At 35.7% G+C, this 27,742-nt stretch overlaps 1 long non-coding RNA gene across 1 annotated transcript in view; it reads right to left on the bottom strand.

The window, feature by feature from the left end:
• Window positions 1–1,679: 1,679 nt before the first annotated feature.
• Window positions 1,680–27,742, bottom strand: part of LOC306645686 — a 39,573-nt gene continuing 13,510 nt past the window's right edge. Inside the window, exons 2-3 of the long non-coding RNA XR_013759703.1 lie at window positions 4,417–4,486; window positions 1,680–2,707 (exon numbers count right to left, since the gene is read on the bottom strand). This is a non-coding gene — a long non-coding RNA (uncharacterized lncRNA). The remainder of the gene's footprint in view (window positions 2,708–4,416; window positions 4,487–27,742) is intronic.

Raw genomic sequence — 27,742 nt, 5'->3', positions numbered from 1 at the left:
TTCCCTTCCGCAACCCACACTGCATAGACAGAATCTTCTAAGAATCTGATCATGTTACTTCCCTCTTTGAAAACCCTCATCAGTTCCCTTTTCTTTTCTTTAGGGGTAAAATTATATATATATATATATATATATATATATATATATATGGATTCTAGTGCCACATTCCTAGAGCCCATGGTCTTTACAGGACTATCTCTGGGGTCTCATCTCATGGTGCTTCCTTCCCACTCCTCACAATTTTAGCTCCTGACATGGAATGACTTCTGGTTCCAAGGTTAGCAATGCTGTTTGCTACCCCTGTATCTCTGCTCTGATTGAAATGTTTCCTGTACACTCATGTTTGTCTGGAGAACTTCCCACCCAACTTCCCGGCTCCTTAAGATTCTCTGTCTTCCACTAACCCATGGAGTTCCAGTTCAAGTTCCTGTCTCTCCCCAAGGTGGCTTCTGTACCAATCATAGACCCCCGTCACTCTTCATGGGACATGAATGTGTGCATCAGTCTCCACAACCAAATTGGGCAACGTGAGGACACAGACCCTATCTTAGCCATCTAAGCATATGGATTCAATAAGTGCTTGTTGAAATGAATTTATTTGATTTTCTGTTTCTTCCTTCCCAGTACTTAAGATAATAAACTACCCTTCTGGATAGAGAAAACGTGTTTCCCTTTACTGCCTCCCTTCCTGCCACCCTTTGTCTCTCCCTGTCTCCTTTTCTCCCCTCCTGTGTACTCTGAAGAGATGAGAAAACAAAAGTCTCAACAAAAAGTAACTCCAAAGAGCTATCCAAATGCCAATTTGTTTTATTTCTTCTGTGTCTTCAAGAAGCAGAGGGGAGAGGAGAGGGTGGGGAGCATGCAGCTGGCTGCGGGTAGACGTGTCCCCACTGGGCAGTACCTCATACTGTGTTTAATGGCAAGTCTACGTTGGGGAACGATGGGGATGGGGAGCAATAGATTGACTGCTGTGTGTACCAATTTCAAATTGCTAGCTATACCCTTTGCTAACACTAGTGTTTCGTGTTGCAAATCCAGTGTTACCCCATGAAATCGTCAGCAAGTACACCTTTGCCAGAGATGGAATAATTTGTTGTCGGCTGGAGTGAGACGCTGACACAGCTCCCAGAGATGCTTTTATTCAGATAGGCCACCTTATCCATTTTAACCATGACTGTCCCGGGTCTTCTTGGTGACCCCTGCCTTGAGCAGAAGCTCCTGGAGAGTAGTGTTACAGTTTTGAAGAGGGTTCCCAAATAGGATGTCCAAATAGTTTCTGACTTGCCCATTTTAGCTGTTCCATGTGACAGTACAGGAGGCAATTTGAAGGAGTATGATATTCAGAGACAGTTGGAAAAGATCTCTATCTCTGGTCCTGCCTCCCGCCAACCCATCCTCCAGTGTGTTTTACTAGAACTCCATGGTGGTCCTTTATTTAAATGTCCTCAGTGACCTCCGTGGCACACAGGATGCTGATGCTGGTCCAGCTTCTTTGCCTGGCCCGCTTGCATGCCTCCGAGGAGTCTGTCCTTGCTTGCTTTCCACCGGCAATTCTTGTCTGTGACTTTTGGATCCCGTAACATCAAACTCTTTGTCAGTCTCTGCACGTATTGTTTTTGTCTCCCTGCCTTTGCTCAAGCGGTCCCTGCTGCCTGGAGTGCCCTTTCCTGCACCCTGACCTCTCACCTACTTTGTTTGGCAAACTTCCGCTGATCACTTAAGCTTAGCTTAATTCCTCCAGCTTCATCTACCACTCTGGGTTAATTAATTTCCATCAGACTCCCCTGGTCTTTTTACCTTTCTCCCATGTGTGTTACAGTGATCTCAGGAAGCAGTAGCATAGTAGTTAAAAGCAGGGGAACTTTGGGGAGCAGGGGTAGTGGTGGGAGTGGTCTCCTCTGGGTGCAAGAGTAAGGAATACTTCATGTGCAGAGAAGGTAAAGACAATTAAAAATGGACTACAAGCTTTAGGTATGTGCGATTTTAAACAATTTTAAATAATTTATCAATCAGTGATAAATACTATTCTCACCTCCACTTCAGGTTAAAAATGCAGAATTTAGAGTGAATAAAAGCCATTCCATCATTTAATCGCTGTGTGATCATGGGCACATTACTTATCGTTCTGTTCCCCAGTTCCTTCCTCTGTCAAACAGAGACAAGAAAACTACCTGTCTGGTTAGTGTGATCATTATTACATGAAACAATGCATGCAAAGCACTTACAACAGTAATGTGGACTAAGTAGCCTTTCCATAAATGCTAACTACTATTTTCAGATGAATCTGTATTCCTCTCTTGGGTTAAAGCTTGCTCACTAGCTTAAACCTTCTGAAAATCTATCTTGCTCACTATTATGTACATGCTGCCTACCATAATAACCATTTGTTGAATGAGTAAATGGGTCATATTCATTTCTGGACACCAAGTGCATGGCAGAATATATGAATTGGAAATAGGTCCTCAGTAAATGTTTATTGGATGAATGGGTAATTGAACAAAGGGATGACTGGCGAAAGGTGAAACTTGCATAAGAAACCAGAAGTCATCCCGAAGAGTCGCAGAAATAGGGATAGCTCAGATGGAAAGACAATGGCGAAAGCGAACGAGACTACTTCTTGAAACTATTCCAGAAAGTTCAGCCTCACAAAATGTAGACCTAAAGCAACTGAAGAATCATGCCAGCCAACTGCATGGTCTGGAGAACCCTAAAAGAGAGAAAGGAAAATGTCACATTGTGGGCTCCAGAAAAATAGGAGCAACGAAAGGACATTCAGGAGGAAGGTTTTCCCACAGTCTGAGAAGAGAAATGTGCACATGAAGAGGGAAGTGGGCATCTTCCAGTTCCTTATTTCAATCACTATGTTCATGTTAGTTCTTTTATTTGATCAACAATTCTTTGCATGTAGTGCTTAAAAAATATGTGACTAAAATCTGATTGACAGGAATCACTCTCAGATTTTAAGATGTGACACTTCTGAACTCACTGAGATTTTTCATAAAATACCTACATTGGAGACATCAACAGGAGAGAGAAATTTATACATTAAAAATGAACTCAGCCATGTTTGGAATTTACCCCTAAAATTCCACTTCGTTAATTCTTAGTTCTAATAACATAGAAAGAATAGGCCATGCCTGGTTTAGGGTAAAACTTTGCTAGATCAAATATCATCACCAGGATTCCAAAGAACCATAGAAAAGATTGTATTCAAACCAACAAAATAAGATCTACTATAAAAATTCCAAATCTTGGATGATATTTGTACTAGATGGAAAGAATCCTGCCTGGCAGCCACAGTTCCAATCATAATCCTGGTGTTTCCACCCACTGATCCAAACTCTTTCCTCAGGAGCCCAGAAAAATTTATATCTTATACATCACATCCTACCTGCTATGTGGCAGTAGTTTCCACAGGCTACCAACTCAAAGCTCTCAGGTTTATCTTTCCACAGGTAAATATCCCCAATTAACCTTCACTTAACACAGTTTTATATCACCTTTTAAAGCTTAAATCATAAATGAAGTATCTTCTAAGATATGTTAGGCTGAAATAAATTTTTCCATTATCATCCATGTGTTCCATATATAAAATCTGAGAAATCATAAAGGATTTCTTGTCTGAGATACTTTCCTCCACCATATTGTTACTTGAACTCCTCCTACTAAAAGAAAGTCACAACCTCTCAAATAACTTGTTTAAACAAATAGACAAATAAGATGATAGTTTTCCTGCTGTCACAGAGTGACCCCCAAAATAGTGTTTTTTAGCAATATAGTGGTTTATTCTTCTGGAAGGTGGTCCAAGTCTGATATAACAGCTATGCAAACATTAGAAAACATAATTCTGTGCATCCTTTCTTTTGCTGTCTTCAAGATGTAGCTTCTCATGATCAAGATGGACTTTCCAGCTGGGCATGGTGGCACACGCCTGTTATCCCAGCAGCTCTGGGGCTGAGACAGGAGGATCATGATTTCAAAGCCAGCCTCAGCAATGGCGAGGCCCTAAGCAACTCAGTGAGGCCCTGTCTCTAAATAAAATACAAAATAGGGCTGGAGATGTGGCTCAGCGGTGCCCCTGAGTTCAATCCCCAGTACCAAAAAAAAAAAAAAAAAAAAAAGATGCCCATTCCAGCCCCAATGATCATGAGTCTACATTTCCATTAGCAAGAAGGAGGAAAGAAGAAGAATGGAGGTACACCCCTTCCTTGAAAAAACCCAACCAGAAGTCTTACACATCATTTCTTCTCAAATCCTGCTCAGTTTCAGTTGGTGAGAACTGTCACATTCCAGTTAAGCATGACTAAGGAAGCCTTCATTCCAGGCTTATCCAAAAGATGAAAGATTCTACTATGATGAAAATAAAATAAAAAGGAAATTGATAGTGGAGGGCAACAGAAAGCTTTTGCTACTCACAGCTTAAAGTCCTTCCTCATATCTGGGTAAGATTTGCCTCTCAGAGTGTTTGAAACTTAAAATAATTTACCTGCCAGGGACAAAATTTTAAAAATAATTAGCCTCTTCAAAAACTGAAATGAAACTCTCATGGAGTCTTGTTGTTGTTTTTGTTGTTCTTTTTAGTTATACATGACAGTAGAGTTATTTTCACATATCATACATGGAGTATAACTTCCCATTCTTGTGGTTGCACATAATGTGGAGTTACACTGGTTGTATATTCACATATGAACATAGGAAGGTTATGTCCAAGTCATATTACTATCTTTCCTATTCCAATCCCCCCTCCTTTCCCTCCATTCCCTTTTGTCTAAGGCAATGAACTTCTATTTTTCCTACCCCACCATTACTATGTGTCAGCATCTGCATATTGCAGAGAACATTCAGTCTTTGGGTTTTGGGGATTGGCTTATTTCACTTAGCATGATATTCTCCAGTTCCATCCATTTAGCAGCAAATGCCATAATTTCATTCTTCTTTATGGCTGAGTAATATTCCATTGTGTATATATACCCATTTTCTTTATCTATTCATCTGTTGAAGGGTACTTAGTTTGGTTCCATAGCTTAGCTATTACAAATTGAGCTGTTATAAACACTGTTGTGGCTGCATCATTAGAGTATGCTGATTTTAAGTCCTTTGGGTACATACTAAGGAGTGGGATAACTGGGTCAAACAGTGGTTCTATTCCTATTTCTAAAGAATCTCCATACTGCTTTCTAGAGAGGTGCACCAATTTGTAGTCCCATCAGCAAGGTATGATGTAAATTTTCCCCACATCCTCGCTAATATTTATTGTTACTTGTATTCTTGATAATTGTCATTCTGACTGGAGAGAGATGAAATCTCAGTGTAGTTTCAATCTGTATTTCTCTAATTTCTAAAGATGTTGAACATCTTTTCATATAATTGTTAACCAGCTGTATTTCTTCTTTTGTGAAGTGTCTGTTCAGTTCCGTTGCCCACTTATTATTGAGATATGTGGGTTTTGCATTAAGTTTTTTGAGGTCTTTATATATCCTGGAGATTAATGCTCTCTCTGAGGTGCAGGCGGTAAGGATTTTCTCCCATTCTATAGGCTCTCTTCATGTTCTTGATGTTTCCTCTGTTGTGAAGAAGCTTTTTTGTTTGATACCATCCCATTGTTGATTTTTTATTTTACTTCTTGTGCTTTAGGAATCTTGTTGAGAAATTTTATTCCTAATCCAACATGATGGGGAGTTGGGCCTACATTTTCTTCTAGTAGGGATGTCTGTTCTAATGCCTAGGTCCTTGATCCACTTTGAGTGATTTTTGTGCAGGGTGAGAGATGGGGGTTTAATTTCATTTTGCTACATATGGATTTCCAGTTCCCCAGCACCATTTGTTGAAGAGGCTATCTTTTCTCCAATGTACGTTTTTGGTGTCTTTGTCGTGTATGAGATAACTGTATTTATGTGGGCTTTTCTCTGCGTCTTCTATTCTGTACCATTGATATTCATGTGTTTTATTGCCAATACCATGCCGTTTTTGTTACTAAAGCTCTATTGTATAATTTAAGGTCTGGTATTGTGATGCCTCCTGCTTCACTTTTCTCACTAAAGATTGCTTTGGCTATTCTGGGTCTCTTATTTTTCCAGATAAATTTCATAACTGCTTTTCCTGTTTCTCTGGAGAACATCATTGGAATTTTAATAGGAATTGCATGAAGTCTGTGTAGCGCTTTTGGTAGTATGGCCATTGGACAGTATTAATTCTGCCTATCCATAACAAGGAAGATCTTTTGTCATGGAGATTTTCATCTCAAAATTTTTGCCTTGCCAAGAAAAGCAAGCTCTCATTTCTTTGTCTTCTTTCATGTGGCTTCCTCTTACTTCTACATCCTCCTCATGTTTCTCTTGTCATTATTACCAATGTTTGTTTCAACAGTTCAAAAATTTAGTTCTATAACTCTAAGATCCTTTTAGCAGTCACATTCTGAAAATTTTAATTGATACCTGATATTTTCCATAAACTATGCTTAGTATTGGAAATAATTGAAATATGATGCTTAACCACAAGGAACTTTTAGTGTAGTGCCACATTAGACAACTGGTGCATAATGACCTTAAAATCAACCCAATCTTCCTTAACATTTGTCACAAGAGCAACAATTAAATCATGTCAGCATCATTCAAAATTTAAAGTGAGTTTTTTCATTTAATTCAGCGACTTGATGTTCAACTAAATTGTATCTCACTTTGGTTCTCATCCCACTGTTCCATCATTTGGAACCTTGATTCTTTCTTTGGATATTACATCCCCATTCCCAATGTTATGGATTTTTGAAATTTTTCCTTTGACATTTCAGGAGAGATCATCGATGTGAATGATTTACTGGAACTTAGGTATGTTAATTCATTCCAGCAACTATAACAAAGTCCTATAGACTATTTGGCTTATAGGCAACAGAAATTTACTTCTTACTGTTCTTCAGGCTAGAAAGTCCATAATCAGGGATCCAGCATAATTGTGCCTGCTGAGGGTACTTTTTTCATAGTCTTTCCTTGCATTCTCACATGGCAGACTGATAGGGAGCTCTCTGGGGTCTCTTTTATAAGGGCACTAATTCTGTATGTAAGGGCTCTGTCCTCATGACCTAATCAACTAACAAATACCCCACCCCCTAATACCAGCTCATTGAGAGTGAGGATTTCAACATACTAATCTTTGAAGGGACACAAGCATTCGGTCAAGCACTGAATGCTCTCAGTGTAACATTCTTTGCTTACCAAAGGGTAGGAGAAGAAAATACAAACTTTTCTAGATCAAGGTTTTCTTTTCTGTTTGCATTCCTCTTCTTTAGTTAAGGATGCTTTATAACCATCCTGACAGCATGATGTTGTGCAAGTCATCAGCCAATACCAGATGAAGGCAGACTGCAAGTTTCCCACCAACTAGCTAATGCCAGTGATACTTCATATTTGGAGCTGGTACTGTTGGCAAAACTCTAGGAGCTACATGAACTCATCCTGCTTTGGTAGTTTATCCTCATCGACAGAGGTTTCCTCTTTGGAAAAAAAAAAAATGCAAAAGGGTGTGATTTATAGTTTGGTACATTTTCAAATTCTCGAGCATATCTGTAGATAGAGAGAGAGAGAGATTTTTTGTACTCTCGGGCCATGAATGAGAAGCCAACCGGGGTTGAAAAACTCTTGCCCCAAGAGCTTCACGTCAGTCGCACTCACCTCTTTTCAACAGGAAGTTCCAGCTCACAAAGTAGAAGCCAATTACACGCTGTCTCCTACTGCTCTCACCGCTTTGTGCTACCACAATCGGTCCTGCCTGTGCCGTCCACATGACAGGGAGGGAAGTGGTTAAGCAGACCCATCACATGCACCGCAGGGTAATTTACCTGTGCCAGCCAGAAAGAAGGATGGCTATTTTGAGAAGGAGGAAAATCCTTTGTGAGTTTATATTCTCATCTGAAAATTGGTGACCCCCCCCCCAAAAAAAAAAAAGATTAAAAGGAAAAGTAAACAAGCAGGATAATAGATCTGTCCATCATTTTCCTTTGGGCAAAAGACATAACAGGCAGAGGATTACTAAGTGAAAGAAGAGAGAGAAGGAAGGAGAAAGAAAGTAAGTGCTATAGGCTAGGCAAGTGAAGAGAGAATCCATTCTCTCATTAATAAAAGAATGGGAAGGGCACTTGGCAGAGAGCTTTCAGGGAAAAGTACATCCTTTCACTATAGCTAATAAAAGCTCTGCATTTCAGGTGACCTTTGAACAGTAACAGACAGAGAGAGTGAAAAGTTCCTGCAAATAGAAATAAATGTCTCATAGAAGGAAGTGACATCCCAGAGCAGATCTCTTAAGGTAACCATACCTGAGAACACACAGTATAATTGATAGTGACCTGCAGTCAACCCCATGTCTCTTAGGGACACACCTAGAAAAACCAGAATGACTTACTCATGTTAAACACCTGCTCTGTGCAACACAATCATCAGTCCATCTTGGACCATGCCAGAGACAATTGCCTTTATAAGGCCACATTGGCAGATACCAACCAACAAAAGCATGTGAGCCTGATTCCCAAGGTAGGCAGGGACGTAGGAACGTGACTTTGTCAGTGTTAACATTCACTTAACACAGCATGTCCTCATACTGACTGTGAAAAGAAGAATAGAAACTAGGGAATAACACTGAAATATAGTAAAGAACTTTCTTTCCATGACTTGAGGTTTTCAGTAGCAACAAAAATATGCAGCAAAAATGAATCTGGATGAAGGGCCACCAGACAGTCTGAAACTCTGCCAGTTTTTAAATGAGATACTTTATACAGTACCCCAGTGTGTTTCTTGGAGAAGAATAATTGCTCAAGATATTGTAGCTATTACTATTGTAACAGAAAATTTATTATTATTATGAGTATTGTTATTATTATTATTACTGTTCTACATGTGGCCATTTCTTATCATTAATCTAAAAGTGTCCCTATTTTTATAAGGGCTCATTTCTCAGGGATGAATGGGGGAAAAGTGTGGAAGATACAATAAAAAGACATAAAGAATGCTTCGAAAACATTTTACATGGCATTTAAAATGAATGTCAGCAATTTTTTATATCCAAGTAAAATATATCACTATGCCTGGGCTGGGATCATCCATTAAAGGATGTGGATTATGGACTCTAGAATAATGTAAGAGTTGATGCCTCCACCAAGGAAATGTACAGGAGGGTGGAGGAAGTATTACAGCTTTGAACTCATTAAACCCTTTAAGCATAACCTAGAGGCAGCTTAGTTGCAGACAACAGAAGCCATTACATTTGGCTTAAGTAGATAGCTCACAAAATTCACTGGAAATCCAAGGCAGTAAGATTGTCTGCTACTCAGCCTGGAACCATGAGAAATGTCCAACATATAACTGATTATACGTTGATGCTCTCACTAGCTTCTTAATAGTCATGACTCTGGGGAACAGAAATCAGAATGTGGACTACAACTGGCCCAGTGGAACCAAATGCTTCAACAAGGTATGATTTCAAATATGCCAATTAACTTTGCCCTCCAGGTCTCTCACAATCTTATCTGCTTGTCAGAATCTCTAGAAATCTGTGAAATCTTAGCTGTATGGGAATTTTGTAATGTAGATTTTTTTACTTTCTGATCTTCTTAGTACAAGAAAATATGGAAGCAAGGTATTAGGAGTGGGTGTTAAGTGAACTCATCTGTAGCTTCTACCACATTGACATTAGATTTAGATACCAGGTAGCTTTTTAAGGCATCTGGTTTTTAAATCTGGGGATCCCATTTCATGCTTAGTGGCCTAAAGCTGTTCCAGGACTGTGGAGTGGCCTCAAAAAAAAAAAAAAAAAAAGAAGAGAAAAGAAAAAACAGGGCTACCATGACCTTGAGTGACAAAAATCCAGAAAAAAGTTAGAGACTTGTTATTTTGCTGAACTCAGGAAATCTCAGCAAAGGCTCCTCTGACATTTCCAGTATCGAAAATTGCTCATGAGATTTTCCTTTTTATGAATGGTACCCTCGCGTTGGAGGCATGAGTCTAGATCAAGGTATCTCACAATTCAGTCTGCACGACATCCGCCTCAAAATCATTTGTGATGTTTATTAAAAGGTTCTGGGAGTCCACTCCAGATTCTGAAACATCATCTCTGCATTGAGGGTAACTATGTAGGTTGGAGATCACTGTTCTATGCTAGGATACATGCTCATAAAAGCTAGACAAGTTGGAGTTAAAACTCCCAGTTATGTCTACACAGATGTACCTCCAAGAGTTTAGTATTCAGGTCTGAAATCTGTGAAGTATGAAGGAAGCTCAAAACTCCTTTCTGGCCTTGCAAACCTGACGGTCACAAAAAAAGTGATATTGAGAACACACTGAGATGACAAAATGTACAATTTTAACTACGTTAGCATGTTGCCTTAACCAAGGTACCAAAAATATGTGAATAAAAATTGAATTCATGCTAATCCAAATGTTTGTGTGCAGAATCCCTTACTTGGTCTCAGCAACAAGGTCTTGAGCCTGGAAAATTGTTCACAGGTGTCTCCGAGGCAATGGCATTAAGACATTATACAGGGTGTCCTCTGTATTTATAGGTAAACTAGATATTCCGCTGTATTTCCTATAGATGTTGTTCACCCTACAGAAAAGCATGAAGATCAACCTCTACCATATGGAAGCATTTTCACACGGAAAATTGTATGGGAACTATGGAGAACAAGAAGGATTTGTAATTACTGCCAGTTTAAATGCACTTTTTCAAATTCTATTAGGAGAACTAAATCCTCCTGTGTTCAACTTAAATCAACCAATACTTACATGCTTTCTTGTATGCTATCTAACTTAATTTTTACAATTAAGGATTTTAACAATCCTTCAGGTACTTTTCTTTAGTTTTTTAAAAATTTATTTATTTTACTTGTTCTAATTAGTTGTGCATGACAGTAGAAGGCATTTATACATTTTGATGGATCATACATACATAGAGTATAATCTCTCATTTTGCCAATCATGCCAATTGTAGGATCATGTCAGTCATGCAGTCATACGTGTATATGAGGTAAGAATGTCTGTTTCACTCTTCTATCATTCCTACCCCCGGATGCCTTCTCCTCCCTTCACTCCCCTCTACCTAATATCAAGTAACTCTATTCTTCCCTATTCCCTGACACTTTATTGTGAATTCGCTTCTGCATATCAGAGAAAACATTTGGCTTTTGATTTTTGGGATTTGGCTTATTTCACTTAGCTTGATATTCTCTAACTCCATTCATTTACCAGCAAATGCCATAATTTCATTTTTATTTAAAACTGAGTAATATTTCATCATGTATTTATATATATATACACACACACATATATATATATACATATATATATATGACATTTTCTTTATCCATTCATCTGTTGAAGGGCACCTACATTGGTTCCACAGTTTATTGTGAATTGAGCTGCTATAAGCATTGATGTGGCTGCATCACTGTGGTGTATTTTTCTGTAGTTTTTTACCAAATCTATTTAACATAGTTTCTGAAATAGTTACACATAAAGAAATGGCCTCTATAGTCAAGCAAGTTAACATATAATCATCATCTCACAAAGTAATTTTTTTTTTTTTTTTTTGCAGCAAGAGTGCCTCAAATCTTGGCTGAATTTGTAACTCAGCGGTAGTGATTGCTTTAGCACCACATAAAAATAAATAAACAAAATAAAGGTATTGTGTCCATGTACACCTAAAAATATTTTTAAAAGAGTACCTCAACTCTACTCTCTTAGCAAAGATCTTGAACACATTACAATGTTCTTAACTATCATCCTCCTGTTATTCATTAGATCTTTACATATTTTCATTCTACATGTCTGCAACTTTGTATCCATTGACCTACAATGTCCCTGTTTCCTTCCCCTCCCACCAATCATTGGTAACCACTCTTGTTATTCTCCATTTCTACATAATCAACATTTTTTTAAAGATTCCACTTGTAGGTGAGATTATACAGTGTTCTTCTTTTTGTGTGATAGTTCATTCAGCATAACGTCCTCCAGTCTCATTTATGTTATGGAAAATGTCAGGATTTCTTCTTTTTAAAGACTTAGTAATATTCCTCCAAAGATGATACTATTTCTTTATCCATTCATGAGATTTAGGTTGTTTTCATATCCTGACTATTGTCAATAATGTTACAATAAACATGCAAATGCAGATATCTCAATGAGGTGCTGATTTCATTTCCTTTCAATATATACCCAGAAGTGAGATCACTGTGTCCACAATGAGATGTCATCTCATACATGTTAAAATGGCTATTACAGGAAATCAGGAATAACAATTGTTGGAAAAGGTGTGACAGACAGGGAGACCCATGTACACTGTTGGGACTATCAACTGGTGTTGACATTATGAAAAACAACTGGAAGATCCTTTTAAAAATTAGAAGTCAAGGTATCTTTTATTCTGATTTACAGTTGAGAAAATGAAAATCCTAAGAGACTGGGTAATGTACCACAGAATGAGGAGGAAATGAAGCCAATACTTTCTGACCACAAATCCAGTACTCTTTCCACTCTATCACACTCCCTAATTAATACTAATTTTTACGTAGTACATAATTGATATCAATGACCCACTATATCTTATACCAATATATATTTTACTAAGGACATTACTTCATTTGATCCTATGGACAGCACCAAAGCCTTGGCAGGGAATGTTGTTACCATTTCACAATGGGACAGCAGAAACCTAGGGGTTTCTGAATGTCCATTGCCAGGATAACCCCACCTATGTTCTTCACACAATTTTCACAGTCTCGTTCTTGGAAATAGTGTTCCTGAAGATCGAATTCTGAACAGATGAGTGGAATCAATGAGACTCAGTGCTCAAAACTACTGGGATAGAACACTGGACAGGTTGACCAAAATGGGGATGGCAGAAGAGCAGCATGAAAAACAGTATTTTCACAGATATTTTGAAAAAGCTTCATTGCTATAAAATAGTTGAGATTTTCCCAAAAGAAGGAACAATAAAGTTTTTTTTGATAACCAATATCTGAGCACATAAGGTTAATTAAACCATTGACAATTACATGAACTTTTTACAGCTTATAAAATATTTTCACACATAAAGCCCATTTGATATTCTAGTATATAACATTTAAATCCCATTACCTGGCCCATAGTAGACTTTCAATAGATTTATATTTTAATGAATTAAACTGAACAGAGTTAAGAATTATTCTTTTTAAACAGTTGGAAAAAATGGAGGCTCAGTAAGATTAAGTAACTGGCCTGGTGAGAATATAAACTTATGTAAGTTCTTAAGTAAGTAGGTCTTTGAGAAGCTATTCAACTATATAATGTTATCAAGGAATAACATTAGGCCATAGGATGTACATCAAAATTGGTTATTTTTCCATTATGTCTCTCCACCTTATTTGGATTTGATTAATTTTGGTTTCTAGAACTGAAGAATCCAAATCCAGATTTTTTAATGACCCCTATGTCTGAATCAGTGTGTTTCTGTCAAATATTCTAGACCTTCTAGTTCAGATTTTCATTGTTAAATGAAGTCAAATGAGAATACCCACAAGCTGGAAAGTACTGTATTCATATTATCTGACACCAGTGAGGTATGTATAAGTAAAGTAATTCCTTGAAAAAAGAAAGAATTTTCTGCTCAGGGAAGTAAAAAAAAAAAATACTGTCATACATTGTGAACACAAAAATTCAAAGACAAATAAAATTAATAATTGTTAATAATACTTTTATATTACAGCAAAACAGGTTGATGTTTGAAAGGACAGTCAAATGTTGCAGAGATGTGGAACTTTTTAGAATATAATCCATTATCAAATCAAAGATCTCTCTAGGCATAATCCTCTTATAAAATGATCATATAGTTTTTACATATTATTGCATATCTTCACTCTTTGGAAAGATGCCACTTTGAAGGTTTTTAAAAGCACTTGAAATGAATATATACTATATTATATTCATATACCATAGACATATATTGAATTCCTGCTACATGACAGGTGACTATATAAAAGCCATAGTTCATTCCATTTTACAGGTGAGGAAACTGGCTAAGTCATTTGCCCAGGATCATGTAAACTAACAAAGACATAAACTAAGCCCAGGTATTACAATGCTTTTTCATATTCTTTTTTCTAAACATTTCTGAAAAGGTCAAATTTAAACAATATATGGATACAGTATGGCAGCACTAACAGTCTTCTGTTCTTTCTACTATCCTTTTATTCATGTAATTACTTTTATCATTTATACTAAATTTCTCAATTTCTGTCTGTTTTGTACTTCATTTAAGGATATAGTTTTTAAAACTCAATATAAAGAAGAGATTTCTGTTGGCAGGATGATCCCCTTCTTTAGAAATTACTCCCAAAGCAAGAAGCAGCATAAATAATTTATGGCAAAACTAAGAAGCTCTCTAATCCCAAAATGCTGTATATGATTAAATGATGTCAAGGTGTGGGATTGGACCAAGAATAGATGTCTATAACAGCAGATCTATAAAAACGTCAGGAGAAAACCATCATCAAAATAGATGGTGCACTGCAAGAAGCAAGAAGCAGTAATCACATCTCCAAAAGAAAAAAACATAGGAATGACATGCCAAGGTAACAAAGAGTAATAGGAAATAAGCAAAGATACAGACAATATGCCAGTTTTACAAGAAGCACTCTGTTGATGAATCATGATGGAAGGAAAAGCCCTAAGATTTGGGAAATAAAAATGTAAAGGTGTAAACAACTACCACACACACACAAAACAAAGAAAAATAGGCAGAAACAGTCAGAAACAGAGAGAACTTTCTATTTAAGGAGAAAAAAAATGGGTAAACTTCCTACACATGCAGTCTAAGAACTCAGCAACTGGTTTTACTTGAAAGTGAACAATGTTTAAAAAGAACCAAGGATTCTTTTTTTTCTTTTCTTTTCCTTTTTTATGTTTCCTCCCTCCACACAAGGAACCAAAGATTCTTTAAGAGAAAAAAGAAGTGAACAAAATTATTTTTCCTCTAAAAAAGTTGTGTGTGTGTCTGTGTGTGTGGACAGAGAGAGAGATTGACCTATTGATTGATGAATACATATTATTTAATAGGAATATTGTTAACAAGCAGAGGAAAATTATAACAACATTTACTTCTGGGAATCAATGAACATTATAAAGAATACAAAGCAGGTTTATAAGAGCTTATGAGAGGTATGGTGAAAAGACAAAATAAATAAATAAATAAATAAATAAATAAATAAATAAATAAATAAATAAATAAATAAAATATAAGAGGTCAGAGTTAAGAAAAGCTATAAGGAAAATATAAAAATATTAACAAGGAAAATTAATAAGGATCCCATTATCAGCAGTATACAAAATAAGAGTACAGTCCTATGAAATCATAGAAAAAAGTAGAGGAGATAATATTTCAAAAGCTAACATTAATTAAAAATGAGAAATTGTTAAATAGTTTAGAAAAAAATCATATTAATGAAAAATAGACTAAGGAGATCTTTCATATCTTTGACCAGTATCCTTGAAGAAAATACTAAACACAAGAAAAGCAAACAAGATATATTTCTAGAAAACATTTAGAAAAACAATATTTGAATTTACATAATAAAATGATGCATTCTGAGAAAATGAATGTCTTATAAGATAACTAATAAAAACATCTCAATAATGCTATCATGTTTTTAAAATAAAGAAACCTATGACTATTAAAATGAGAATATTGCTTATAATAAAATGTACCTAACTAATCTCAGATTTCTCCATGACAATTTTCAAGAAATAAAATATAGTAACACTGTGCTTTAAAAATCCTAGACAAAAAATTTGAATAATTCAAGTGTAAAGAGAAAGATAAATTAAACTTCCAAAAACCCAAAGAATATAAATTCGAATTAGATTTTTTTTGAAAAAGCTATCAGAGAAGAACATGGGTACATTGAGAAGTGAATTTTTAAGCTACTAAAAATTATCTGGCAATGATCATTGAATTTAGGTAACCACAAGAGTGTTTGCATGTGTGTGTGTGTGTGTGTGTGTGTGTGTGTGTGTGCGCGTGTGCGTGTGCGTGCAGAGAAGGAGAGAGAGATACATAATCTTATAAAGATATATACCTTCCTTGTCCCTTCTGATTGAATTTTTCTTGAAATCTACTTTTTGTTTATGAGCCTTGCTGCTCTTGCATGTTTTTGGATTCCATTTGCATGGACTATCCTTTCCTATCCTTTTACTTTCAACGTGTGGCCATCTTTGCCTATAAACATCATATAATTGGATCTTCTTTTTTAATCCACTCTGCCCATCATGAGACTGGAATTGAAGAGTTAAGATTCTTTGAATTCAGTTATTATAGATAAATTATGTTATTTCATATATTTAATTCCATTTTAATTTTTATTTGCTTAACTGCTCTTTTAGTGAGCTTCCTCCATTCAGGACCTATGGAGTTCGTTTTGTTTGTTTTTTTTTTTTTTTTTGAGGTCTTCTGTGTGTAGTATTTCTTGAAGTATTTTCTGTAGTACTGGCTTAGTTGTCATGAACTGTTTTAGTTTATTCCTACATATAGAGTAATAAGAACTAAAGTGGAAAATTGAAGAAATAAGGGTTGGAACACATAAAGAATTCTTTCATCATTGCTTAATAGATAGTCTTTAAAATATAGAGAGCTGAGTACAGTACATAAAGTTATATTAATGAAGGTAATAAAAGAAATTAAAACAGTACAAATCTGAACAATAATAAAAAATAAAACATACACTAGTTGATTAAAATGTTTAAAGAAATCATAACTACAAATGAATGCCAAAAGTTTAGTTAGAATAAAATATTTATTAAAGTCAATAATGTAAAGTGGGATAAACTCACGTATTATTTTAAAAAAAAAGCTAAACAAATCCAACAATATGCCATATGTGACAAAAGCATACAAAGCAAAGGGAGAAAAGTAAAATGAAAATGGACAAATGCATTCAAGAAAATACAAAGAAAAACATGGGCCATTTGCTAAAAAGATAATGTTAAATTCAGAAAACAGAACAAAAAGAACATTCTATACTGATATATACTTCAATCCACAATGATTACCTTAGTAGTTACACACAAAATAATGCATATAAAACTGTATAAACAAAAACTTGAAGTCAGTGAAAGGAGAAATAGACAAAAATATATTCATATCAAGAGATTTTTAATTTTCAGCTCTTTGCCCAACCTGGAAAATAATTTAAGAAAGAACAAAGAAGACCTAATAGTGTAATATATAAAGTATATTTAATTCATTTATAAAGGAACCTATTCTCAAAAAACAGAGCAGATACTTTTTTCAGCACTTATTGATACAGTATCGTTTTCTTAAACTAACATAATAGAGACTGGTGATGTAGCTCAATGGTAGTGGTAATAGCCTTTTATGTGGAATAAAGTGATGTCTTTCTGTGGTTGTGATTTACATTTCCCTGATGATTAGTAATGCTAGCATTTTCAATATACTTACTGCCCATTTTTATATTCTGTTTTAAGAACTGTCCATTGAGACCATTTGTCCATTTCTTAATTGAATTATTTGTTCATTTGTTTTTCTCTTGAGTTGAGGTCTTTATATATTCTGGATATTAATACATTGTTAGATTATTAGCTTCCAAATATTTGCTCCGATTCTGCAGATTTACTTTTCACTCTGTTGTTTTTGTCTGTTGCTGTATAGAAGTGTCTTAAGTTGATACAATTCCATTTGTCTGTTTTTGCCTATGCAGTTGTAGTCTTATCCAAAAAACTCATTACCTATACCAATGTCTTAACATATTTCCTCTGTGTTTTCTTCCAACAATTTCACAGGTATAAGTGTTTGATTTTTTAATCAAATTTTATATACAGGAAGAGACAGGTATTTGGTTTTAGTCTTCTATATATGGATATACTCTTTTCCCAAGTGAATGTTCTTTCTCTAATGTCCTTTCTCCAAAGATTTGGCACCATTGTTGGTAATAAGTTGGCTATATTAGCAAGGATTTATTTCTGGGTTCTCTGTTCTGTTCAGTTTTTATGCTGATATAGTTATTATAGCTTTGTAGCATGTTTTGAGGTCAGGTATTGTAATGCCTCTAGTTTCATACTTTTTACTCAGAATTACTTTGATTGTTCAGGATCTCTTGTGGTTTCATATTAATTTTTGGAGCATTTTTGTTTCTATTTTTGTGAAGATATCACTGATATTTTGGTGGAAATTGCTTATGAATCTATAAGCATGGGTGTTTAAAAATATTCATTCTTCAATGCATTAATGTTGAGGTGTCTTTTCATATTTTTGCAGTACTTTTTTAAGTATCCATAAAACACTTACAAAATTATTTGAAAGTGGAGGTCTTACTAGGGCAATAAGACAAGAAAAAGAAATAAAAGACATTCAGATTGGAAAGAAAAGCCAAATATCTATTTTTAGATGATGCGATTTTACAAATTTCTGAAAAATAATAGAAAACCATATGAAATCCACCTAAAAATTTTTAGAATTAAGGAGCAAAGAAAACCAAGTTGTAAAGCACAAGATCAATATGCAAAAATTATTTTTATTTGTATCTACCAGCAATGGATAATCCAAAATGAAATTAACAAAGCAATTTAATTTATATTAGCATCAGAAAAATAAAATTCCTAAGAATGAATTTAACAAAAGTGCAAAGTGTATACTTTAAAAACTATAAAGCATTATTCAAAAAATCAAACACTAAATGAATGGAGGGACATCTCATGCTTATAGCTAAGAAGATAAGTTTCATTGAGATGGCAATATTCCCCCAAAATGATCTACACAGTCAACACAATCTGTATCAAATCTATGCCTGAATTTTTAAAGAAACCAACAAGCTTATTATAAAAATCATGTGGAAATTTAAGGGAATTATAAAACAGCCTTATAAAAGAAGAACAAAGTTGGAGTACTCCACATCCTAATTTCAAAATTTATCAGAAAGCTTAAACAATCAGGACAATATGGCATTGGCATAGGTCAGACAAATAACTCAGGAATAGAATTGAGAACTCATAAATAAACTCAGTGAATCAAATGAACTGAATACAAAACATAATTCAGACTGTATCATAGACCTAAATATAAGTCAAAAGTATAAAACTCTTAGCATACAACACGGGAGTAAATTTTTGATACCTTGGACTAAGGAAAACTTTTTTAGATATAACATTCAAAGCACAAATGACCAAAAAACAATGGTAAAATAAATTTTGTCAAAATTAAAAACTCTTGGGCTTCAAAAGGCATCACAAAAAGAGTGAAAACAACCCAAAGAATGAAAGAAAATATTTGCAAATAATGTCTCATATTGAACTTATATCCAAAAGAAAAAATATATACATATATTCACATTTATATATATATATATATATATATATATATATTCACAATTCCTCAGGATGTTAAACATAAGAGTTACCATGTGCAATTTCATACCTAGGTATCTACCCCAGAGAAATAAGAACAAATATCTGCACAATGACTAATATACAGTGTTTATAGCAACACCATTCATAACATCCAACATTTGAGAAATAACTCAAATGCCCATTAACTGAAGAACAGATTAATAATATATGGTATATCCATTATGGTGGAATATTATTCAGCAATAAAAATGAATGATGTACTGATAATGGTAAAATATAGATGAAACTAGAAAACATGATGCTAACTGAAAGAAATCCATCACGAGAGACCCCATTCTGTATGATCTCATTTATAAATGGAAATGTCTAGACAAATTTACAAAGACAAAGTACATGGTTACCTAGTAGTTACCTAGGCTTGGGTGGGGACAGTTGGTAAGAAATGGAGATTGATCATTGGAGTATGGAATTGTTTTTTAACTTGGGTTAGTTGGGTTTTCTTGAGATGATGAAAATGTTTTAAAATTGTGATAATGATTACACAACTATCTGAATATACTAAAACTATTCCATTGTATATTCAAAATGTGCAGATTGTATGATATGGCAGTTATATCTTAACAGAGTCATTAAAAAGATAGCTGTCAGTTAATTCATTTTTTGGAAGCAGAGTACAGGAAATAAAAATATATAAATGGGAAGCTAGATTGGAGATTTGATCACATAAAGAAGTTTAAAGCATTATTAAAAACTATTTTACTGGACCATACAAATTAACTTCAAGACCTGCAAAAGATAGATGTTTTTATAGGAAATTAGAAATTAGGGACAGAAGCGACTCAAGAAATATTAGAGAATCAAGCAAATAAATTACTAGGAGATGTAGACAAATTTGTCAAAGAACTACTCACCCTGTCTCTACGACAGAGGATCAGGTTATCTTTCAGGTGAATTCTCTAAAACCTTTCAAAAATATGTATTTCAAATGCTTTTTAAAATTGCTCCAGAATAAAGAAAATATACTTTCAAACTCTTTTGTGTAAAGTCAGAAAATCAGTAATATCAAAATCTGACAACAATAGCTACAATTTCTCCTATGAAAAAAATCCTAAATAATATATGCAAACAGAACCTAGATAGTATATAAATGCAAAATATCTCACAACCTAATTAGGTTCATACCAAAGATTGTTCAGTATCAAGAAATATAGCTCATCACATTAAAAGACTAAGGAGAAAATCACATGATCATCTCTTTTAATACTGAAAGGTATCTAATGAAATTCAGCATCTTTTCTTGATTTTTACAACTTTCAGTACAGTAAAAATCAATTTGTACTTACCGCGAATGATGGGAGACAGATAAGCAGACACAGAGAAAAACAAGGACGGAGAAGCCACCAAACTTTTGAACAAAACACTGAAAGTTCCACCTTACAAGAAAACACAGCAACGTTTCCTGTCCAAGGATATAAGACAAGGATTATAGAATGCATTCCTTAGGGAAATGCAAAACTAATGTCGTGTCATGTTTAGATAGCAAGATAGTAAATACAAAAGGAGAAAAGATTCTATTTACATTAGCATAAAATAACCAAAAACACAAGGTATACAGAAATAAACTTTAAAAGCTATATCCAAAATTTAGGCAACTTTAAACCTTCTGAAAATCCAGAAGATTTGAAGAAGTGGAAGAAACTATTCTCAGATAAAAAGACAATATAGTAGGAAAATTCTATTCTCTCTATTATCTATAAATTTACCTAACTCTAATAAAAATAGCATCAGGCTTTTTATTTTAGAATTAGACAAACAAATTGTCATTTACTTGTGGGAAAATTATTACACAGGAATATATAAGAAAATTCTGAAAGAAAAGTAATAAGGGAGAGTTGCCCCAACAGACACTAGAACACATTTAAATCAGTGTGGTGTTTGTGCACAATGAGAAGTAGAAATATTAGAAAGAGAAAAATATATATTAGAAATAGAACATTTAAACATATTAGCAATAGAAATATACATATAAAAGAATATAATAAAAAATACAAATAAATTTATTTAAATATGCAAATAAATATACATAAAGAAATATACATATAAAAGAACTTTGCCTATGATGAGACTGCCCATGTGGAAAATGATGAGTTGTTCAATAAAGGAGTAATCTTCTAGAAAAAAATAAAGATCCCTACAACACAAATATTACACGGACCTTGACCACAAGGTAACTGGATGGATAAATGGCTTAAATGTAAAAACTGAAACCTCAAAATTCCGTAGGGAAAACATTTTTTTTTAATAATAGAATGAGTACAGATATTCTCCATATGTTATAAAACCCAAAGATCATAAAAGATTTCTATGTATTTCAAAATGTTATGCATGGTAAATAAAATGTAAATAAAGTTAAAGGACAGCAATCTGGTGGGGGTGATGAATAACAAGTGAAAATGGCCTTTTTTGGTGTGTGTATAAAAAGAGCTACTGCAAACAAACAAGAACATGACCTACCACCTTGCAGAAAAGTTGTCAAAGAACACAAACACACTTGTAGAAAGGAAAATACAAAACTTTTAGACACAAGAAGTTCAAGAGTCATATTTTCACAGGAATAAAATAGAATGGATCCCAGGCAATGCCCAGATCTTGGAGTGGACATGGCAAATACAGGGTCATACTAATTTAAAAATATATATTTATTTATAACCCCATTCCCTTTCCTCTACTCTACTGTTCTACTTATTTGAGAGACAGGGAGGGTAAGGGCAAGTACTGGGGACTGAATTGGAGCAAATGATCCTCCATGCATTTATAATTATTTCAAAATGAATCCTACCATTATATATAACTATAATGAATCAATAAAAATAATTTTTAAAAATACAGCATCATGGGAACCTGGGGTATGTCTACAAAATAGGACAGTGAAACTGTTTGAAAAAGGGAACGGAGAGCCTTAGCCTGCTAACGCCTCACTCAGCATACGTGATTGGCTTCGTTCTAACCTCCCACCTCATTTCCTCTAAACTTACAGCACAGATTCTTTTGTATCAGACAAGGAAAATCAAAGGGGATGGGGGAAGAAGAGAAGAAACAGGAAGGAGGAGAGAATGAGTGTCAAGATGAAGACTCCTAGGAAAGTTAGAATGGAGTTCATTGGAAGGAAGTGAAGCAGATTTTTAAAACAAAGAAAGTAAAGATTGTGTGGATTTTTGTTCTGTTGATGTAGCTGCACAAACAGAAAAGAAATGCAAGGAGAAGGGCAATTGCTTCAGAGGGATCCAGAAGAAGTAATGGTTCACTGGGGATAAAGGGGCAAAAGACATCCCAAGTGACCATTTTCCATCAGTAGTTACAAGTGAATAAAGTGGAAAGTCAGACAGACCTGGACCAGGTTTTCAGGAATGCAAAAAGAGGGGCAGATAAGAATCAGAGTGAAACCTAAACACCTTTGGAAATTAAGACATGAGAATCTCACAAAAGCACAAAACCTGTGAAGGGGAAGAGAATCTAGCAATGTAGGACTCAGCAGACCAGCTCCAAGTTCACTTCATCCTCCAGAGCTCGCGGGGCCTGCAAGAGCTAACCTCACCCAACATCAATCACGGGGACAGAAGCAGGAGTAAGACTTCCAGGGGCCACACAGTAGCTCCCAGTGATAAAGCAACAGCTTCCACCTCTGTCGCCAGAGAAGTTCTACTCAGGGTCTGCATTTTATTCAGCATTCATAATATTCAGACTTAGAAAGACTGTAGAACAGCCCCATCTCGTCTTCGCAACTTAATCCCTGTGAGGTGGCAGGGAGAGGTCTGAGAATATTTTTTTAAAACATCACTCATTATTCATTCTTCATTCATTCATTGTTTACACAAAAATTTCTACTGGTTTCCAGACTAGGCACCTTGGTCCTCTGCTAAGTACTAAAGAAATAAAGATAAATTAAAATTCTCAGTAAGGTACACCAATCTGGTAGGAAGACAAAAATCATAATTTTGTAAAGCAGACAGAGCCAAATGACGATCATAGAATCTAGATGGAGGAGATTCTGGCTTTGCTGCACATTAGGATTGATTTTTGTATAATTTTGAAAATCTTTTACAATAAAATGTTGAAAACCCCTAATTACAATGCAGTGTAACAAGTGCATATTAGTGCTTAGCCCCAAACTCAGCCCATTTGATTAGTGAAGAAGCCATCATCTTTCCAGTGATTATTCGTGGGTGCCACATAAATTGGGTTCTATGGTCAGATAAGTTTGGTAGCACTGGGTTAAAAAAAGAAAATGTGTTTCTTTACTGCTTCATTTATTGACATCTCTAAGATGGTCCGTGCAATGTGACTCTTCAAGACCAGACATAATATGTAGAATTTTCCAGGTTTATTTGACCATGGGACTATCCCCTTGGTATTTCTCAGCTTTAAGTTTCCAAGGAATGTGCAGTAGGAAATACTAGATTAGAGATGAATTCCCCTGAGCTATGCACCCTGAGAAACGTAATGAGGTTTTACAGGGAATACCCATGGCACTTTATGTGGGACTCCTTTACCAGCTCATAGCCCAGTAGAGGCATTTTCTTTTCCTATGTAGAGTTGTTAAAAGCACACAGTCTTGTGCTACAGCACTTGGATCATTCACAGAGCAGCTGGGTGATGCCCTCTGAGGACCATCATGAAGTCTTCATGTGGATGTTTTTAAAACAACAGAAACAAGTGGATGTTTTAAAAAGTCTGAGCATGAGAACTGCAAGCAAATACATAAGCTAAATCTGAAACCTTTGAAAGAATGTCATTAAGGCCTCTGAGATGAGAAAGGGGTACCTTGGTCCAGAATGACATGGAACACATGAGGAAGGAAGAGCAGAAAAACAGTGCAGGCAGCAGACATTTTTCTTGCTTCATGCGCTGAGAATCCATTCATGAGGGAAAAGTGGGCCTAGATATCAGATTCCAGAGCTCAGTATTCAGAATTATGCCTAAATAGGACTTTGGAGTAAAGTATATATAATTCTCACACAAGAAGACATTTTGAACAAATCCATTTGTTCTTTCTCAGATTCCCAAATCAAAGAACCCATCCAGGTACTGTGTAAGGTATGCATATGTCTACGTTGGTAGGAAACCACAGGATAGTAACTGTTAAATTTTGCTTCCCAGGGTAAGGTACACTAAGAAAACAGGTCATTATGGAGAACATGCTCTTGATAAACCTGACTTCTTCCTTTGAGTGTTACATCTTACTTGAAATAGAAGAATGACAAACATCACCCTTTATTCTAGTGATTTGTACACATTTTCACATAATGCTGAGAATATTTTCATAGTGCAAAAAAATTACTGGTGCATGCATTATTGTCCCCTGCCCCCAAACTGTGAGTTCATTGAAGAGGGGACTAGGTATTTTTTCACTTTTATATATCCATGGCAAATTCTGAAGGTCCTAGTATGCTGGTCTAAAGAGCTTGGATCTTATCCCAAGAGCAATTGGAAACACTAGAGGCTTTAAATAGGGTCAGTTTTTAATAGGGCTAGATTTGCATTTAGAAAGCCCTTTGGCTGGATTGTGGAAAGTAGATTAGAGGCAGGAAGCCAAGTGGCAGAGAGGCAGTGGCACAGGTGAGAGATGGGAGGGCTGAAAGTAGGGCAGTCGCATAGGGGAGAGGGTGGCCAGAGGAGTCCAGGACACAGTAGGCTGAGTTTCATAATTTGTGAAATGCCAGGGATGAAGAAGATGTAACCTTAAATGAATGAGGTATCTGCACTGACACCAGCATCTGAAAATGGAAAAGTTTGGAAAGAGAACCAGTCTGGGAGAGAAGAGAACATGTTCATCACAAACAACCCTTTATCAAAAAGCCAGCTTCTGCGAGAACACAGAGCTATAGAGAGTATGTAACACCAGCAGACTAGGTCCCAGCTGTTGGTCTACAAGTCAATCACTTAGACCATAGAATACATTTTTCCAAAAGAAGCAACAGGACACTGCAAGTCCTGATTAGGCCTGAAGGCTATTTGCTTCCCAGTGGCCACAGTATATGGTATCATTTTAGTGAGAGGAAGGGCAAGGTCGAAGAAAGAAACTTGGATTCATGGGGAGAAAGCTTAGGGCCTAGACCAAGATTCAACAGGTCTTAATCATTTCTTCTGGTTCTTTATCTCCTCCATAAATAAAATAAAAGTTCAAAATAATGCTCTATTTTCCTAGGAGGTTTGCTGTAAAGTTCAAGGGAGATAGACTATAGGAAAGTATTTTTTGTACTGTAGCACATCTTATAAATCTAAAATTTGAAAGTAGCCATTCAGTAATACAGGACTCCTGAAGAGTAAGTGATTGTGGACAGCTGGGCTTGAAAGGTAGCTGAGAGTTTATTCCTTTAAGCATGAAAACATCTATTTTTTTGAAACATCAACCACTTCAAAGGCATCTAAAGCTTTCCAAAATATTACTTCTCTTACAGAGTTTCCTAAACAAGAGCCTAGACACCTAAAACCAATTGTTGAAAAAAGTGTAGAGTTAAATTTTGACCTTCTGATGTAGCAGCTCATTCTCAATCTCTGCTTGTTCTTCCTCATCCCAGACCTTTTCCATGTGGAAAGGTCCAAGGACTGAAGTATCAGACCTATTTATTTCTCTGTCTGAACTCACATCTTAAGTGAGGTCATTCAGACCTGTGGCTTTACATTCCTTCCATATACTTATGAACTCACATCTTAAGTGAGGTCATTCAGACCTGTGGCTTTACATTCCTTCCATATACTTATGACCTCTGATTTGACAACTCCAGTTTTCGAATTCCAATTAAACTCCAATCTCATATGCACAATAGCCTATTCAACATCTTCTTTGTGTGTCAAATAAGTATCCCAAATTTAACAGGTCCAGAATAAATCATCTTTATCACTCATGCCCCAAGGGCAGACAGCCCAATCTCAATCAATGAATGTCAACAACTGATCATTGACTTTCTCTGAAATCCATGGCGATGACCTTGACTTTCTTTTTCTTGTAGTCAACGTACAATCTATGAGTCAATGTTGGTTGTTCTGCCTTCCAGTACAACTCATGTTCCAAAGTCTTCTCACCATCTCCACTGCTACCTCCCTGACTGAGTGACCATCATTTGTCCTTGTACATCACACAAGAGCTTCCTAACTTTCTCTCCTGCGATCTTCATAAAGGAGCCAATATGACTGCAGTTATAATCCAGATCATGTGACACCTTTGTTCAACATCTGCTAATGGCTCAAAATAAAATTTTAAAATTCTCTTAATTATCTTTTAGGCCCTGGTAGTCTCATCCTTTTCTCCCTGACCCCACTCCTAGGGCACAGAAGTAATCTCACTTCAGAGTCTTTATCCTGTTGTTTTCTTTCCCAGAAACTCTCCTTTGATAACTACAAGGCTCATTCTCACTTCATCCCATTCTCTACTCAAACCTCATTTTATCAGAGAAGTCCCCCAACTCTGTTCAATGAAGTAGCAACCCCACCCTCCCCACTCCACACTTCTCTACCCTATTCCTGGGCTTCATTTTACTCTAGCAATTTCACAACATCAGCATACTGTACATATATTTGTATATAGTTATCTAGAAGTAAATGTGGCCATGCACAGCTGCCAGTCTGTAAACTCTTACCAGTCACAATGAGAAACACATGCACAAAATGCTTTTATAGCAACTTGAAAGGAGAAGTTCATGTGTAAATATGAGAAAAATTATTTGATGATTTGCATGTTTTTTTATTTTTTCAAAATTATTGTTCAAAATATAAATCTAAAAGAAATTGTAATTTTTTTAATTTAAAAAAACTGATGTTTAACCAAGTATCATCTGAGAAGCACTGGTTTACTTTGCCCTCCCTATCCCTCTCCCTGAGACTATGAGCTCCAGCTTTATTTTTTATCAAATATTTACTAAACATCTACTATGACCCTGGCACTGTTTTGGCCTCTGGGATTCAAACTTGAATAAGACATTGACAATGCCCTCTTGGAACTCACAGTTCACTGGAAATACATAAAAACAAATGGCAGTAGAGTGTGAAAGTCCAACAGAATAGACAAGGTACATACCATTCGTGACTTACGTTTCTGTGTTTGCACACCTGAAAAGCCAACAGCTCAAGTATATGATAAGCAAGGAATGAGTGGTCACAGAGAGCTTTGCTGGAGAGTCCCTGGCCTGCACTGGGATGTATTCCCCTCCCCTCCCGAGTGCGTGCCAGTACTTCCGTGCCTCTTTGGATAACATCACCTTGCATATTCTATAACTATTTGTTCATTGTTGACCCCAGGGTACTCACAGTGTGTCCCATGGCCCAGGGCCTATTTGTTAACAGACTAAAATGAGATAGCTGCATTTCAATCT

Source organism: Sciurus vulgaris (assembly GCF_902686455.1).
Source record: "Sciurus vulgaris genome assembly, chromosome: 15".
NCBI lineage: Eukaryota > Metazoa > Chordata > Mammalia > Rodentia > Sciuridae > Sciurus > Sciurus vulgaris.
The sequence above is the reverse complement of the archived record's forward strand: the minus strand, read 5'-3'. Positions and strand labels throughout refer to the sequence as shown.